Source organism: Podarcis vaucheri, assembly GCF_965113315.1.
Source record: "Podarcis vaucheri genome assembly, chromosome: 9".
Taxonomy (NCBI): Eukaryota; Metazoa; Chordata; class Lepidosauria; order Squamata; family Lacertidae; genus Podarcis; species Podarcis vaucheri.
Window position 1 is genome coordinate 52,877,285 of NC_138767.1, and position 18,839 is coordinate 52,896,123.

At 40.8% G+C, this 18,839-nt stretch overlaps 1 long non-coding RNA gene across 3 annotated transcripts in view; it reads left to right on the forward strand.

Moving 5' to 3' along the window:
* Window positions 1-18,839, forward strand: part of LOC309540787 — a 76,925-nt gene that overhangs the window by 23,813 nt on the left and 34,273 nt on the right. Inside the window, exons 3-5 of one of the 3 annotated variants that reach the window (XR_014223492.1) lie at window positions 3,241-3,354; window positions 7,699-7,837; window positions 14,837-15,176. This is a non-coding gene — a long non-coding RNA (uncharacterized lncRNA). Of the gene's footprint in view, window positions 1-3,240; window positions 3,355-7,698; window positions 7,838-8,494; window positions 10,322-14,836; window positions 15,177-18,839 lie in introns of those variants that run through there. The other 2 variants (XR_014223493.1, XR_014223491.1) reach the window with 2 other exon arrangements.

Here is an 18,839-nt window from a genome sequence, read left to right on the forward strand (position 1 = left end):
ATGCACAGTTAAGCTATGGGAGAAATTGCCATACTTGGAAGCTCACTGTAGTGACCCTACTGCAAGGCAATGCAGATCAGCTACCTGAAACTTACAATGTCAGTTCAGACAGATGACCTTATGCAATAACAAAACCTTGCAGAGTTTCCATTCTATTCCATTTATTTGGTTCTACAAGATAAGCCGGGTGACAACCTCTAGTGTGACAGTTAATTTTAACCTCCCTATCAATACACTGCTGCAAAAAGTATTCCATTGTTATCATGAAGCAAGGCGGCTTGATATCATTTGTACTAGTACAGCTATAAAAAGGGAAGGCATAGCTGGAAACTGACGCAAGCTTGAAAAACCCAGGAATGACGTTATCACTGTACAGGCAGGCAGATTAGAAGTAGAGGCTCTTCAAATATTAAGAATCCAGTTGAAGAAATCCAGCATGCTCTTGTTAGTCATGTCTTCTCCCTTACTGAAGAATTTTTCTGTCATGCGGAGGAGCATATAGAAGAAATGAAGTCACTTTGGCACAGGAAAGAGTGTGTACACACACACACACACACACACACACACACACACACAGTAGACAACATGATTTGGGACAGACTGTTGCTGTTTCCATAAATCTGCATGAGGGTCATGACTCACTATGACTCTTCTTCTTCCATTCTGTCCCTTTTTACTGCCTGGTAACAGGCAAATTGCTGATGTTTCCCTAGCTATATTCTTATAGGCCTTGCTCTTAATACTCTCTGTACACATGAGTTGCATTATACTTAATTTGGCCATATGTCCAATTTACTCCAGCAAGCAGTTGTTCTCCATGGTAGCTCAGTGGTACAGTACATGCTTTGCATGCAGACTCAGGTTGGGTTTCTGGCATCTCCAGGTGAAGCTTGAAAAGCCCCTTGTCTGAAATTCTGGAGAGTCATTGTCAAATATGTAGACCACAGGTAAGGAATCTGTGTTCCTCCAGATATTGTTGGAGTCCAATTCCAATTCCCATCAGCACCAGCCACCATGTGCAATGGTCAAGGATTATGGGAACTAGAGCCCAAGAACATCTAGAGGGCCACATGTTCCTCAGTCAGGTGGGGGTGGTGAGGTTGGCTTGTCTCACTCTGTAGACAGTACAGAGTGAGATGGACCAATTGTTTGTTTCAGGATAAGACAACTTTCTAAGATCTCAAGTCAAGGTCCTTCCCACCTGCATCATGTGAGATCCTTTAAGTGAAGATACTAAGTCTTTAACCTGCAACCTTCTACAAATAATTATGTGCTTCATCACTATTTCCTTCTCCAATGGATGAGTATCTGTGTTTGTTTGCCTGGGCGCACTATTTGGCCACGGCTCAGAATTGACACTTGAGCTCTTCTTCACTGGAGATATTTAAGCAGAGACTAGATAAATATGTTGTCAGAGATCTTGCTATTGGGTTGGGTGAGGTGACCTCCAAAGTCCCTTCCACCTCCACCATTCTGTGATTTTCATATTCACTGAAACTATTTTTCTTTTGATAAATGCAGGGTGTGTCAGGTATAGGCAGCAGCAAAGGGAAGATTCCCACCATTCTTGATTTTCTAAATTGATTCAGACATGCCTGTTCGCCTACCCAAATGTTAATGCATGACACAGGAAGGCTTCAAACACTGAAAAGGTCACTATGAAGCAGAAGGGGAGGGGTAGGAATGACAGGTTGCATTACTAATGAACCTACCTTGCAGGAGAATAGGTGCAGGACAAACTTTGCATCTTTAAACAGAGTTGGGGCTACGGAAGAAATTTGCTTAAGGATGGTTACTCTATCAGAGATGTCTGTAGATGTAGGAAGAACTTATGATTGAAGGCACAGTGATGCTAAGAAACTGTGTGTGTGTGCATACAAATATGTATTCTCTCTCTCTCTCTCTCACACACACACACACATGCAGAGAGAGAGAGAGAGAGAGAGAGAGAGAGAGAGAGAGAGAGAGAAAGAAATATGGTGCTAGGATATTATTTACATACAGTCATCTGCTGGCATCTCCAGGTCTCCCCATACCAACACTGTTTTAAAAAACCACAATCTGAAGGTGTTTTACTCTGTGGTGATTCCTGACATAATTTCAGAGACTGTTCACAACTTAGGGGGCCAAACCAATTGCACTGGTGGATAGGTTCAGAAGCAGCCATCATAAGGGAAGAACAAGTTAAGAACCAAGCCATATTTCACAGCATGGGTTTGCTGACTCAGGCAGTGAAGAAAGCACATCCATCCTTAAAAATGTGTACTTCTCAAATTTTCCAATGCAGTTCTCCAGCCAAGTAATGTGCGCAAAATCCATATACTATAGTAAAGTGCATAAAAACACATGCATTAAGTAACACACCAAAGAAAACTGAATTATTAGAGGAAACTGTTTTGCAGTAATGTATTGGGTAAAATTACATATGTATTAGTAGAAATTAACACCAAAAAGCTGATGAATTTTCATGAGGACATAAGAAAAATAGCAAACTGATGTGGAAATGTGGAGAACTGAACATAAGTTTGGAAAAATTAGAAACTGAGAAAACCCAGAATTGACCAATTCACCCATAACTAGTTTCAAATCATGCTCTCTACTAAGCATTTTTTAAAGGTACAAAGGCTAAGTATAAGACATGCGAACTTAGGTCTTTTCTGAAAAGATGATGTTGATGTTGCCTTCACAGAGCAACACTTTCCACATAACTTTTTTCCTGGATAGTCAGGTATGCAGGATTATGACCATAAGTTTCGAGGCCAGGGCAATCTAATTTATGACCCATCCATGATCGTTTTGGTTTTTTTTATATGAAATTGGGAAGTTGCACAGAATGCTGCAAAAACCTAGCCAGCTATTAATCTATCACTTTGAAAGCTGGATAATACATATTTTAAATAAAGGGACAGAAAATATTGCTTTTGTTAATTGGCAGCCTCCAAGAGCAAGTATTTAAAGCCTACCTTATAAAGCATGTATAAATGTATTGTCACTTCATAGGACTTTTATTGCTATTGCTAATATCCCTGAGCTCCCAGTTTCATTAAATACATCACCCTGCATTGACAAGATCTGCTCCTAATAGCATGAAGCGGCCCACTGCCAGCATTTAATTTATTGGCCATCGTTTATATGACCAAGCCTTACAATAATTAAAATGCAGGCATGACTGCTGCTAAATGATATTGCTTTCAGTAGCTCGTTGCCCATGATATGTCTTCGTATGTTAATGCATTTCAGAAATTCAAGTGACAAGTGAGGCTCTGCGGAAAACGACAACGTAGGGTGTGTTTCTGGGAAGGAGGGCCTTTAAAACACTCCCTTCTCAAGCAGGCACCTTCCCAGATTGTGCAGGTGAGAGAATGAGGGACTAGAAAGATGCCTCTATATCTATTTCTGTGTATCTTTACAAGTATTTAAGTGGGGCTGCACAACAAAATGGTGTTTGTGTGTGCATCTGAACAGAGTGAGCAGGTGAAAGAGTAAGGGAATGGGAGCAGATGTCAAAAATCTATAACACTAGATAGGTGTTCAGTTTACAACATATGATGAAAACCACACAAAGGAGAGGGGTGGCACACTGCCAGGCCATGCCTCTGTCAGCGCATCGCTTTGCCTTCTTTACAACCTTCCATGCATTAGAGGTTAAAGGTCTGAAGCTGCAAGCCTCCTGCACTCATGGAAGCTCTCCATACTATTTGGATTCCTGCATAATCAGGGTTCTAACTAGGGATGTGAGAATCTGCTCCTTTCAGGTTTTTCCAGTTTCTCACTTTTCTGGTCTGAAGTTGACTTCTCTATATTTCTTTGTATTTCTACGTTTCCCCCACATTTCTTTATATTTCTACACTGTATATAAAAAAGGTTCCTCAAGAAACTTCTACAGCATTTTAATGTGAATCTCTCCTAATATATACATGCAAATATGCAGTACATATTCTTGCAAACCAATTTCCCCAAATATAATGCATTTTTGTATATTATCTTCACTAATATATGCATTTAATATATGCACACTTTACCCAGGTGTATGCATTTTGTACATATTCTTTCACAAAACTCTGAAGAAAATGCTGGACTACATGGGCCTTTAGTCTAATCCAAGCCTATCCAGTCCAGCAGGGCTGTTCTCACATTATTCTAAAAGAAGCAGACCTTGTAGTGTTAGAACATTGCCATGCCTGCTGACATCTATATCTTAACACCTTTGCATTGCTGTTAACAAATGAGGTTGGAGGTAAAGCCAACAGATGTGAACGAACTCATTATGTAACATGGTAGCCCCAACAAATTTGAATCACACCAGGTTCTTTCTCAGGGGAAATCTGACAAATCCAGTAAGCTGGAAACTGCTTCCTTCCCTTTATACTTGCTTGCAGCAGTCAATCTTTCCCAAAAAGAGTGCAATGTGAAAATGCAGCCATTTCCAGCTTACTAGTATTTTATATTTCCCTTGAGGAAGAACCTGGTGGGATTTGAGACATATTTGGACTACAAATTCACTGAACACATTGTTCGGTTTTACATCTGTTTTCTCCAAGGGAGTGATACACATCTCCTTGCTACAGACAAGACCTGGAAGTGTAGGGGAGAAATAGCTCTGTGTCCTTTGTACTGTATTTACATCCACAGAAAAAGAGGACATGGGTCACCCAATATATATATATATATATATATATATATATATATATATATATATATATATATATATATATGCAGGTTTTGGTGTCTTCGGGTGTCTTCCCGTGTAAGAGTCGGGGTGTCTGTGCGACGTTTCGACGAGGTCTCACTCGTCACCTCGTCGAAACGTCGCACAGACACCCCGACTCTTACACGGGAAGACACCCGAAGACACCAAAACCTGCATTCCTGTACCCGTGAAAATCTACGAAAGCAAATATATATATATATATATATATATATATATATATATATATATATAGACACACACACACACATACATTTGCATGTGCTGATTTGAATATTGTGATTCAAACTTAATTACTATTATTTTAATGGAAATACTATTTATCCCTTCTTGTTGTGCTCTCTCTTTAAGCTGGACTTGGACTCTGGCCACATCCCTCCAAATTTCCTTTCCTATGTAAAACTGAATACATTTCATATGTTCATCCTACTTGTTTGCCTGCTTTCCCTGCTTCTTTTGAAAGCTGTGCCCCCTCACATTTCAGCGGGGAGACTTCCTTCTGAGTAAACAAGCATAGCATTGCATTATCATTTCCCTAGAGTTCAGCAGGACTTACACCCTGATAGGACAGATTTTGCTAGTAAAGGAAAATAGCACCCTGTTTGCTAGAATCTGAGCTTGGATGTGCAGGCTGGGTCTGTAAGGCAATCAAGACTTGCTGTCAACAAGCATTAGCAATGGGAAGAGTTTACCAGCAAACTGTAGTCAACAGGTTTATGTACACATCATGCCATCTTCACAAGCATTTCCTGCCTCCGTAGATAAAATTGAAGCCCTACTTTGACCTGGAGGTTGATTCAGTTGAAACATGGCATTTGACCCTGGGAGAAGCCTTAGCTCAGTGGTACAGCAGACAGTCTCTTTGCCAATTATTTTTTATTGATTTTCCCATTTTAACCCAATTATACCAATTATTTCCAAATTAATACAGTTCTGTTTATGTACTGCAGACAGTTTCAATTTAACCCCTGGCATTTCTTTTGAAAAGAAATCTCAGACAGACCTTTGGAAATCCCTGCAAACAAGAGCAGATTGAGTAGGCAAACCAATAGTCTCAGTATAAGTGGGATTCATACACTTCTAGGCCACATAAATAATATCTACAAGTGGCACACTCCAGTCAAAAGGTATGCAGAGGGTCACTTGGAGAAAAAATCCATTAGAGACATCATCAGAACAAGTTCAGCGGTTCAGCAATTGCATCATACTCATTACAGCAGGCAGAAACCAGGAATATCATACTCGTGTAAGCATTGCACTTGTCTGTAATTGCAGTCCAGAGAGGGAGGGAATTGTGGAAGTTGATCTGACATAGCCCTATTCCAAATCTAACTTGCATGACTCTCCAGTGGAAGAATGCAATCTGCTGGACTAATGTAGTCCAGCTATTCCATTTTTATTCCCTCCCTCCCTCCTCGTGCTTCTGCAGTATGTTTACAAGCAACCAACAGCTGCTAGGATGCCAGCAATTGCTCCCAAGGGATTCCGATTAATAGTAAATCTGTATTGTAGCTGGCTCTCCAGGAGAACCTCCTCCCTTCTCGAGCATGCTTAAGGGTGGCAGCTAAATCTCACTGGTGACTCAGCTACTCAAGAGATTTGGTCTCATTACTGTAAACTAGCCTATTAAGGTAAAAGTGTTGTCTTTTACCTAACAACATGCCAGAAAGGAAATAGTGTGTTGCAGAGGGAGAACAGGACATTTAACACTGTAACAATACTCCCTAGGAAAAAAATGGTTTGATTTGGTAGAAGGGGATGGGGAGATCAGGATACTGATTTATGAATGGGACATACCACAATGTTATTGACATTCCAGAATATAATTGCAATTTACAGTAAGAATCCTAAGTCTAATTGATATAACTCTAGAATTAATTGCATTGTAGCATGTCTGTAGTGTAAGAGAGTCTACAGTAGCCATCTCCAGACCTGGAACATGAAAGGTTTAAACTAGCTGTAGGCAGGGGCAGACTGAGGACAAAATTTGGCGTCCCTCCCCTGTTTTCTGTTCTGCGCATGCTCTCAAGTGCATCCCCTCGGCTTGGCACCCTGTGTAGGGGAATTGCCTGCACTGCCCTAAATCTAGTGATGCTGTAAGAGCATGCCCAGAAGCCCCACCTCACTGGCCTCAGGCATTCTGCCTCTCAGATCTTCAAGCATTTATGTGTGTTCTGCTGAAGGTATTTATATATCACCATGCAATTGGGAACCTCAATAAGGCTTGATAACCTTGATAAACATGGAAGCCTGAACACAGATATAAGACCATTTCAGATCTTTGTACAATGGTCTGAGAGGAGCCTGTGTGGACACTTGGTATGGAGCTTGTGCCTATGTACCTGCCCCTCTACCCCCCCCCCCAAAGACCCCTCATGAATTCAGGCAAGTGCATGAACAGGGCTTATATAAATAACGCAATTGCCTTCACTTGCAATACTGACATAAAGCCTGCACAGTTAAACTGGATTCATATTCATAATGCCTTGTAAACCACTCCACAAGTCTATTTTGGCATTAAGTGGTACAGTATATATATTAATACCTAACAATGATAATGTTTTGCATTATTGTACTTTGTATACACTGCAGAGGTTTGGACTAGATGGCCCTTCCAACTCTATAATTTTACTGTATGGGTTGTTTTTTTGTTTTTTTTAAGTATAGCAACTATTTAAATTATATCTATCTATCTCTGTAGCCTATCCGTAAACAGATGCCTCAATTAAATTTTTCTGAGGAAGCATGTGTTAAATGAATGTAAATCATTTTTGTGCACTGTTATCAGATAAAGGTGCGATTTTCACTTAAGAGTGTGTGTAAATCATTTAAAAGTATAATTTTGTTTCGAAAAGAGGGAGAGTTGCTAACAGTTCTAAGCAAAGACTCATGTCTGGCAGTTTAAAAATATATGCAAAACCCCTTTGATTTACTCCTCATAAAGATGCAGGCAAATTTCTCTAACTCTCTGCCTGCTTCCTTTCTTTTAGCATGTTTTGAAACAACAGCTGTACAAATTTGCTATGGATTAAAGCATTTTGGCTTGCTAAATGGCTTGACGACTATTGTTACAGGATTGCATAAAGGAAAGAAAAACTAACTGATCCACATGCTATCTCATAAAGACAAGTAAGCTCAATATTTTATATTTGTAGAGTGCTCTGGGGGAAAGAATATCCCTTTTGTAGCTTTTGCAGTTGTGCCAGACTTCCTATGATGAATGAGACCAAATGCATGAGCAAAACTGTATCAAGGGGCTTGGAATAAAGAATGTGTTCCGCATTGGACTTTAGAAATAGGATGACTTTGGCCTCTCTCATCTGTAAAAATGTAAAATATATGAAGAAATTCTGCAGCATTTTCCTTCTCTTTACACATTAGGATAATGAAAAACCTGTTTAATTGACCGTTAACCAGTGACTGTGCTTTAGCAGTTATAATTACCCCAGCTAGTATCTATAGGGGTGTGAGTTCTTCCATGATAGCAGCCAGCAGAGCTGCAGAGTCAACAGCAGAGCCAACACAGTGGCAGAGCATCTCCAGTTAAAATGGTAGCCAGTCCTTATGTCAGCACTCAGCAAACCTGGGTTTCTGCTGGGACCCATATGTACTGGCTGAGTCCACAAGGTCTGATGCCTTTCTTGTCTCCCTGAAACCCCCAATCATTAAATCCAACCCCTGTCAACTATGGAGGTCAGGCTGTGGTGACCTTTTTGGAGGGGTGCCAATTGGCTGTTTGGCTCTAACTGGCCTTGAGTGGCCACCATTTTGATTTCTAAAATGCAGTGCCCAATGTCTGCCACAATTTCCAGTGTCAGAGGATTTTTTTTTTGCTAGCAAGCAACATGGAAAGTTGTGCAGCACAGCTCTGCTTAGCTCCGGTGGTGGCAGCGGCTTGCTTGTCCCGGGTGCCAGCAACTCACATTACGCCACTGCCAGTAGTAGCCATGTGAAAGATAAAACAAAATGTGGAAATTAACAGGTTGGGAAATGTTGGGAAGCTGGAATAAACTGCCATGTGAATGCAACCTGAAAGAAAATTCTTCATCTCATATCATAGGCTCATGAATGAGCTTTTCAAAAAAGGCCAGTGCCAGACAGTGGACCAGATAGAGGATTCATTGTGAGGACTGTTTCTTTTTTATTAAATCCTAGAGAGCATGAATTTTGTATTGACTTCTGCAATGGTACTCTCCTATTATGTATGTACTGTTTTATGTGCTCTCCCACTTTATAATTATTTCTTTCATACACTATGTGTTTAAATATTTGTAGTGTATTTCCTCTCTTGCATAATGTTTGGATTTTGTAGTATTTTTCAAATACTTACCAAATTTGTTTTTGAATGCTTGCTACTCTACAAGTTTAGGGAATTGGTGTGTTATGATTCTTTGCCCATTAACATCAGTAAATAAAGCCACAGTCTGATCAGCAAGTATGAACTCAAAGAGCTAAACGCCTCAAACTTTTAATATGATGATGCACTTAATTAAGCATCCTTGGGAATAATTAAGTATGAATGAGTCCATATATAATTAAGGAGACAACTTTTATGATTGATGTACACAGAACTAATTTACCACCTCTGAATTGCTCCAGCACATAGGTATGATTATGCTCCTATGCCTAATTGCTTATATACTCATTTTATTTTTCAGCATTTCTCTGTGTTTAAATGATTGCTATGTTTTGTCTTCTCACAAAAGCAGTACTCTAATGGAAAAATGAATATACTTTTATCAGTCAGCATTTCTGTTACTAACTTTGAGAAAATGCTAAAGTAAAGTGTTCTAAGGGCTGCTTATAATAACAATCTGTTTCTGTACGTGCCAGCAGTCTTGATTGTCCCTGGGTACATTTTCATGTTGCAAAATGTAACTTGTGAACTGGCTGATGACTAATATAGTTAGTAGTAATTAATGTCCCTGATCAAAGTAGCAGTTTCACACCCAGTCACTGCAATCCTGGTATATTCGTGTGTGCATAACTTTGCACGCAAGTTGTTGATATCCATCTGTCTCAAGTGTGTATGGAGGTCCTGGACCACCTAGATGACAAGTCCCCACTATTGGCCTCATAGATGTGGTCTAAAGGAAAGCAGAACAGTATGTTTGACACCAGCTTGCCTGCAGGAAGGAGGCGTACAAGGCTCCATCCAACCCTCTTAGGGACTTCCCTCCGGATATGTGTAGGATTTGTTCCTTAGCCTTTCCATCTCCCAAAGGTGTCCCACAAGGCAGCAGAGGTTTAGGTTCAGGTTCAGAGTTTTCCTTCTCCTAGATGGGCTACCTTCCCAGGTTGACAAGCCCCATCTGCCCCTCACTTTCCTAAACAGCACACACAGAAACTGCCTTCTTGACCATTGGACCCACTATTGGTCTCCTCTGCTCAATGCACTGGAGCCTGTCTTCACATGCAGGGGAAGTCCCTAACTCACTGAAGGTTTGAGACCTATCAGCCAGCCTCACCTGGTTCAGTCATCCAGTCAAAGCCGTTTCTAGGGTGTGGTCACTGTCACATGCTGACAGCATCTAGGAGCCACAGGTGAGAGTTGAGTGCAGGGTGGGGACCAAAGGTGGACAAACTACCCCAGGAGGAGCACAATGTGTCCCCCACCAGTGTGTACTACCCCTCCCCTAACACCTCATATGCACATAAGAACATTCCTGATAATAGCTAGGAAATCTGCTGGATCAGGGCCTATCTAGTCCAGCATCCTGTTCTCACAGAAGCCAACCAGATGCCTGTGGGAAACTGACAAGCAGGATTCAAACACAAGAAAACTCGTCACTCCTCTGGTTTCCAGCAACTGGTATTCAGATGCATTGCTGCCTTGAACTGTGTGTTGTACTTTATGAAGTAGCCCTAATCCCTAGCATTTTAGTGGTGTCAACAACATGTCTACATATAATGGCTATGCCCTATCTTTTCATTCAGAGGACCGTGAAACGAACTATTCAGTTTTGTGGTCCATCAAGTTGAGGAACCTCTGTTCCCACTACCGCCATTCCACAGTTGTAGAAGAGGCATAGTGGAAAAGAAGGGAGGGTGGGATGGGCCCTAAATCAACTTGAAAGAGGTCTGCATTTGTACAATCCTGCACATCTATCTCCTCCCCTTCACAACCAATTGCATAGGTGGAACTGGCTGGAAACATCACTTTAGATTATGTAGTGCAAGTTCACTGTAGGACAGTTTCAATGAGATGGCTGCTGTTTCTTTAGGAAATTATTCAACATTAATTCAACTCCATTGAGTGTCAGATTAACTTGGTATATTAAGTTTAATGGCTGAAAAACAGCTCCCTTTTTAAAATCCTGCTGTTTTGACAGAGCTGGAGAATGAAACTAGGCCCGAGGTTTTAAAAGCCCCAGAAAAGAACAAGAAAGGAAATACATGCTTTACACTCTTTAAAAACCTCTTTTGACTAACTGCTCCCTCTAAAACCTATGTTCATGGCATCAAATATTTACCAAATGGAGGTTTAAACTGCTACAAAGGCAGTCTTGTCTCGAATGTGGGTACTGTACAGGAAAAGTGAGTTGGGGAAAAAGAACAGCTAACATGCTTGATTTACAGCTTTCTGCAAACTCGTCTTCTAAGCACATCATAGCCTGGAATGGCATAAACAAAGTAGGCTGGTCTCAAATAATTCTGCAGGGTGAGCCTCATTGAAATTATGTGATGAAACACTTTGAGGAGTGGAAGTTTTAAAAATAGAAATCTTTAAAACAAGGCCTCTGTTTTGTGGTTTCTCAAACAATTGGTTTTAAACTGATGGTTGTCGAAAGCTCTCCCCGCTTCAACATTTATCCTAGCTTCTTCTCTGGAGGCTTTCCCAAACAGTAAACAAGCCAACCAACCACACTTTACTTTTTGGAGCCATATTGCAGATGTATTTACTTTAGAATCTTAAAGAGTCATTTAAGAGTCATTCCCTCTGCTCTGACCAAGGAATTCTATTTCTTTGAATAAGACTAGAGATCTAGCCTCTGCACTCTCACTCTTCACTCAGTCATACTGGCCGTCTAAGCTCTGTGATTGAAGGAAACCCTCTAGGCCGCTATACCGGTCTGAGTTTGGTCAGCTGACTCACCTGGAAATGGTCAGCTGACTTCACAAGCTAATGAAGACACACCAGCATCTAAAGAAACTATCCTCCCAAGTCGGCTTCTCAGTTTTTTGGCTACCTCGTTGCTTCAGCAACAGCACCATCCACTGTGTCATGTGTTACCCACTATCGACCTCCAGCCAATCCACCTGGCCTATCTGACTATTTGTGTCAGGCTCAAAGGCCTAACACTATTAATCTACCTCCTGATGGAGATTCAGTAGACTTTCTTCCTTCAAACACACACACACACACGCTGCAAAATGCATCTGTTCAAAGAAGGAACACTAGCTAAAGTTGCTATTTCCTGCTGCTGAGTCAGATACCAGTTTTTGCATATTATTTTCTGGTATACATTTTTCTTCTTCAAAATTGAGTCATCTTGAGCATATGGAGAAGGCAGGATATAAAAATTAAAATAATAAAATAAACATCGCTGACAAAGATGCACATGTTCCCATCTGTATACCAAGGCTCATTTCCAACACTGTTATCACACTGCTCGAAAAAAATAATGGAGGATATGGTTATCAACAGTTACTAGTCATGGTGGCTATAATCTCCCATATCAAAACCAGTATGCCTTTGAATAGGAATTGCTAGGCAGAGCGGGATTGCTATTCCACTCTTGCCCTTCTTGGGGGCTTCCCATAAGCATTTAGATGGCCACTATGAGAACATTATACTGGAGACTAGATGGGCATTTGGTATAGTTAAGAGCAGCCTTATGGCTTACTATCTGAATGCACCATGACTATACCTGGATGAGGGGCAGTAAGCTTAAGTAATGGAAAGGTCCAATTCACCAACTTACACATAGAGACTGTGCCTCCCTAGCCTAATTGCTTTTCTGCCAAATACAATATTGCTCATAAACATGCCTTAGGCACAAAACATTTGAAATCAGTCCAATCTAGTATGTTGGTTTTGTTTAGCCCTGTGCCTAATGGGTAAGGTCCAGTGCGGCTTTTGTTCAGAAATCTATATAACATCTCCATACAACAAATGAGGAAAACAAAAGCTGTCACTATGCCTCAGAAAGCGCTCATTTTCATTCTTTTGTTATAGCTTCTGCATTCCTAGCTTTTTTTTGGGGGGGGGTATTTGATCCCCAACAAATAATTTGTGCATTCCCCTGTAGTTTTTTTTGATGGACATACCCAAGTAATTGGCAAGTAACCAGTTAGACTTCTGCATAAAAGCTCCCACCAGTTTTTGTTGAAAGTGAATCATCCTGAATGAACATTTGCATGAGGCTTCTTTGTGTGTTATGAAAAGAGGACAACTATTCAGAACTCATTGGTTCCCTAGCCTGACTTTGCCAAGGTAATGCAAATGCAGGATCAGGAGAAATTGGTAGGCCTTATCTGACGGTGTATTTATGGTGTCATAGTAACTCTCTACATGAGAAAATTAGGAGGCACGTGGTGGTGCTGTGGTCTAAACAACTCAGCCTCTTGGGCTTGCCGATCAGAAGGCTGGTGGTTCGAATCCCCGCGACGGGGTGAGCTCCCGTTGCTTGATTCCTGCTCCTGCCAGCCTAGCAGTTCGAAAGCACATCAAAGTACAAGTAGATAAATAGGTACCGCTCCAGCGGGAAGAGAAATGGTGTTTCCGTGCACTGTTCTCATTTGCCAGAAGCGGCTTAGCTAGCTATCCACATGACCTGGAAGCTGTATGCCAGCTCCCTTGGCCAATAATGCAAGATGAGCGCCACAACCCCAGAGTCATCCGTGACGGGACCTAACGGTCAGGGGTCCCTTTACCTTTACATGAAAAAATAAAAAAATTGTCCAGTAGCACCTTAGACACCAACTAAGTTTATTCTGGGTATAAGCTTTCGTGTGCATGCACAACTTCTTCAGATACACTGAAACAGAAGTCACCAGACCCTTATATGTAGTGGGAGGGTGGGGTGGGGTTTTTCTCAGAAAGGTAGTAGGAGATGGGTGATTGGCTCAATAGGTATGGTAAACTGGTGAATGTCAATGATTACAAATAGTCCTACAGGAAAAAGCAAGGGATAGTATGCAGATGACCAAAAATAGCTTTAGCATATGTAATGATACAAGAATCCAATATCTCTATTCAGACCAGTTCTCTCCATACTTTTCAGTTTAGTGATAAGTTGTAATTCAGCAACTCCTCTTTCAAGTCTATTTCTGATTTATTTATTTATTGTAATAAGACAGTTGCTTTGAGATCCTGTATTGAATATCCTGGGAGATTGAAGTTTTCTCCTACTAGCTTCTCTGTCTTGTGATTCCTGATGTCAGATTTAGGTCCATTTATCCTTTGGCATAGGGTTTGGCCTGTTTATCCAATACAGAGAGCTGAAGGGCACTGCTGGCAGATCTACAGCAAACCTTTTTGGAACTAAAACTGAGATATTGGATTCTTGTCTCATTCCATATGCTAAAGCTATTTTTGGTCATCTGCATACTATTCCCTTGCTTTTTGCAGGAGGCAGGGGAGAGCTGAGCTGGCAGAGAAATAAGAAATAATGAGAAATAAGCCCTATTGAATTCAATGGGACCTACTCTTAGATAGGTAGGTTTTTGCCCCCTTTGTCATGTTTAGAGTAGGCCAGATGAAGTCAATGGGATTCAAGTTAGGACTAACTTAAATCCTATTGTTTTCAGTGGGTCTACTCTTTCTGGATCCAGTTCAGGGCAGGGAACGCCATGTTTGCCTAGTTACATTTAATTTCTCCCCATGACATAACCATGCCAGTTAAAACACAATAAAAACGCAATAAAAGGCTACATTCTCTCTTCACAAAAAAGACACTGTTCACGTCCCATTGCCAGAAAAGTCCCCAAATAAAGATTAACAGTGTGCCATGAAGGTCAACAAATCTAGAGCATTTTGCATCAAACAAGGAGTATACTTTCAAGATGACAGTTCCCCAAAGGCAATTTTCTATCACTAGATCCCTCTCCGTGACAAGGTCAGATGATGGTGAATCAATAAGCAACTGCCATGGATGAGCAGCTATCCTCTTGCTTTATATCCAGCATATGAAAGCAAATTGAAGCCTTCTCCACTGAACTCCAGTGCCATCACCAGCTCCATATGGAAAACAGTATAGAACTGCAGACATATTCCAAGAACAAAGCAGCAGAGAAGAAACCTATATAGTCTGCATTTTGCCCTGGAGCTTCTGTTACTGAAGCAGAAACCAGGGGATGCACCCTGACCTTCTTGTTTACTGTAAGTCCATATGCCTTTAAGAACTCATCTCAACACTAGGAAAAATGGGGCAGGCATTTCATTGGGAAGGGAGGATAGACATACAGCAATAACCGAGTGCTGTTGATTTTTACACAGTGGAAAACAAAGGACTTAAACAAGACCGGGGATGAATAAATCACTTTGGCAGGTGCTGAATTACAGTCCACCTGAGGAGCATAGTTTATGAAATCCTATATTAATCAAAGAGTTTTATGGTGGTGTTTACACCATGCTTTTTACTGTAAATGCATTTGGCACACTTTCAAAATAAAGTGCAAATGTACTGATGTGCCATGGTTAGGTTGTCTGTACCACCTTATTTTCATAAAACCCATCACTGAAAATAAGATTCAGGAGATTGCCAAGTCTGTGCCTCTCACCATTTGCCTCTATTTCTTCTCATCCACATTCAAGAAGCAATAACTTTTCCATTCTTGCTTCACTCATGTTTAGACAAATGTCTAATCCCTTCCTATTGTGCTGTCCTTCAACCATCACCATTAGAACCTTCTCCCTTTTAGATGAATAATTGCAAATTCAGCTGTTAATTGGACTGTTTTTAAAAGAAAATAAGCTGAATTTGTCTTTGTATTCCAAACATTCTTCATCTCCGATGTTGAAGCCTTTCTCCTGTTTGCAAAATGTTAGCAGCAGTTTTGTTGTTCATATGCCACTAGGCACACTTATTTCTTGAATGGGATTAATTTCTAATCTCATTCTTATACTGTCCATGTGCACAATTGCACCATCTGTTGGAAGTATGACAGACTTCCAACAATTATGTATTCTGTCTAATGATCTGAACTGATTCATATCTCTTACCAAGCATGTGGATCTTGTGCTTATACTTTTCATAAGAATATCTGAAGATCTCAGAAGACTTTTCAAAATATGCACACACTTTTGTAATAGTGCTTGGTTTCTGAGTGGTTTAACTAAAGTTTTAATAAATTAACTACTGTAATAGTAAATGCATGCAAATTCTACAGATTTCATTGAACAGAAACTTGTACTATTTGAAACTCACAGTAAAAATTAGTTTTTGAAAGCATTGTCTTTTAAAAGCATAGTTTTTAAAAGCAGATCTGTAATCCATGCCTTCCACAAATGTGTTAAAGGGGAAAGATGGGACTTAGTGGAGCCTGAGTTAAGGAGATGGGCTTTGGCACAGAGGATTTTGTGTAGTTCACAAGAATGAGAAGAGTTTATAGACTGCGGCTTCATTGAGGAGTCTTTCATTTTCCACTGAGATCATTTTAGCTACTGTACTTTTCCATGTATAACATGCCCCCTATTTGGGGGGACTCCAATTTCATAAAATGGCCCAAAGTTGATGAGCTTTTGGGGGGGGGGGGATACAGTAAATCACTAACCCAATGGTTGCAATTGCTCACCCCACTTGCTAACATTTGCTCACATCTGCTACAAGCGTCTTCCCGATCACCTATAGCGGAAGTAAATAGCAAGCACAATTGCCGCAGCAGCAGCCAATCCTCAGCAACACTTGACACATCAAACCATCACACACCCATTTCCCACAGCCAATACAAAGAAACCCTTGCCACAGCCACCAATCACAATACCAGTCACCAATGACAGTCTGTAGTTCGTGGCTGCAACCAATCACCCGTCACCCATACCCACTACCTGTGTATACGACGCCCCCAGTTTTTAAACCTTCTTTTTCAGTAAAAAAAAACCAAAACAACCCCTAGTCTTATACATGGAAAAGTACGGTACTTGCTTTTACAATAGGTATAGAGAACCTGTACCTTTTCAGATGTTGTAGGACTAGAACTCACATCATCTGTGATGATTGAACAAGCTAGTTGGGGCTGATGGGAATGGGAGTTCTACAACATCCGGGCTAGCAATATATTCCCCATATATGATTTAGTGTGACAGCTCAGCAGGAAAGACACAGAGCCATCATACATTGAGCATCACCAGAAAGATGTGGACAAAGGCTTGTCAGGTTAATTCAGACTAACAATTTACATATCTCATTGCAGTTCTTCTTGCCTTGCTTCTACCCTTGATTCTTAGTCTCTCAGCCAGCAGCAGTCCTTAGCCTGTCTACTCCTTTCCTGCCAAGAGAACCAAGGTTCCTTAAGAATTTATTTTCTCCCATCCAAACTGACCTTCACAAGATTTTGCCAACTTTCTGACATCTACATTTGTGGCCTTCCGTAGAAGATTTAAGATCACATATTTTTCTTACATAAAAATATGTAAATGCAGGCCTACAGTGCTGATATCATGATATATTTACAACATGAATCAATTTATAACTCAAAATGCATCCTTCTCTTGATGAAAAGAGACATTTGATCAGCATTAAAAAGCCCATATTTTATAGTGATGACAAGAAGCAAGCTATAAATTATCCATAATAGTGGGCAATCCTATGCAAATGTTACCCTCCAGGTTAGAGTGGTGTTAAAGATAAGGGCTAGTCTTGCAATCTTATTATTTTCATTGGACTGGAAAGGACCAGGGATGCAGTACAGCATTCAATAGTCTACCTACTGATGTTCTGGTATAATTAAAAGAGTTTCCAGATTACCTTTGTCCTAGGAGGCAAAAGCAGCTGTTCCAAGACTGAGCAATACTGTCTTGCATGATTTCCAAAGAGCCAGGTGCTATGGCTGTCAGCCAGAACAGAATGACAATTGGGTAATCTGTGCAAGAAAGAGCAGTTTCTGCTCCTCCTCCTTACTGGCTGAGAGAGTTAAGTAAGTCAGCCGATCCCCGAGAGTCTTTCCCTCCATTTACACTTGTGCTGAACCTGGCAGAAGGCTCTTTGATTCGCCTTCCACAGGATACCAACATAATCAGATGGGAACTCAGATGCACATGGTGGCAACTACATGTAAATAACCACAAAGACAGAGTAATAACTGTGGGACAATGTGGCTAACCCATTGATTTTATTAATGCCAAATAGTATTTGTCAGTACAGTGGTACCTTGGGTTACAGACGCTTCAGGTTACAAACTTCTCTAACCAGGAAGTGGTTGCTCCAGGTTAAGAACTTTGCTCCAGGATAAGAACGGAAATCGTGCGCCAGCAGTGCAGCGGGAGGCCCCATTAGTGAAAGCACGCTTCAGGTTGAGAACTGTTTCAGGTTAAGAATGGAGCTCTGGAACGTATTAAGTTCTCAACCCAAGGTACCACTGTAATTGTCCACACAAAACCTGAACACTTTGACTCAAAATTGCTACAGACAAGGTGCTAAATGGAGTGAAAGTAGATGCAATCCTTTTGAACAAAGCAGAAAGCTGTATGACATTTCACAACTTCCATAGGCATCTAGTTGGCCACTGTGAGAACAGAATGCTGGAATGGGTGGGGCTGTGGTGTGATCAAGCAGGGCTGCTACCTATGATAGGTAGCACCCACAGAATGCCAATTAGCACTGAGCTAATTTTCTGAGCTCAAAAGCAAAAAGATGACAGGCAGGTTGGTCTTTTACTTAAGCAAAAAGTTTTTTTTTCTGCTTAAAAAACCTCCATCTTTCTGTCAGACAACTATCTAGTCTCAGCGAATAAAAGCTATATTATAGGAGATGGATGTTGGCTATACAGAAATGTTAGGGTTCAACACCAACGCCTTGCAATACATACATACAGCCTGTACATCCGGACTGAAAGCAAAACTGCAAAACGTACGATTCTCAAGCACATTGATGGTCCACATGGAAGAGTACAGCAGAACATGTTATGGTGGAACATGGGCTTCAGAATTCACCCGTCATTTATTTATACCCTACGCCATAAGGTTGGG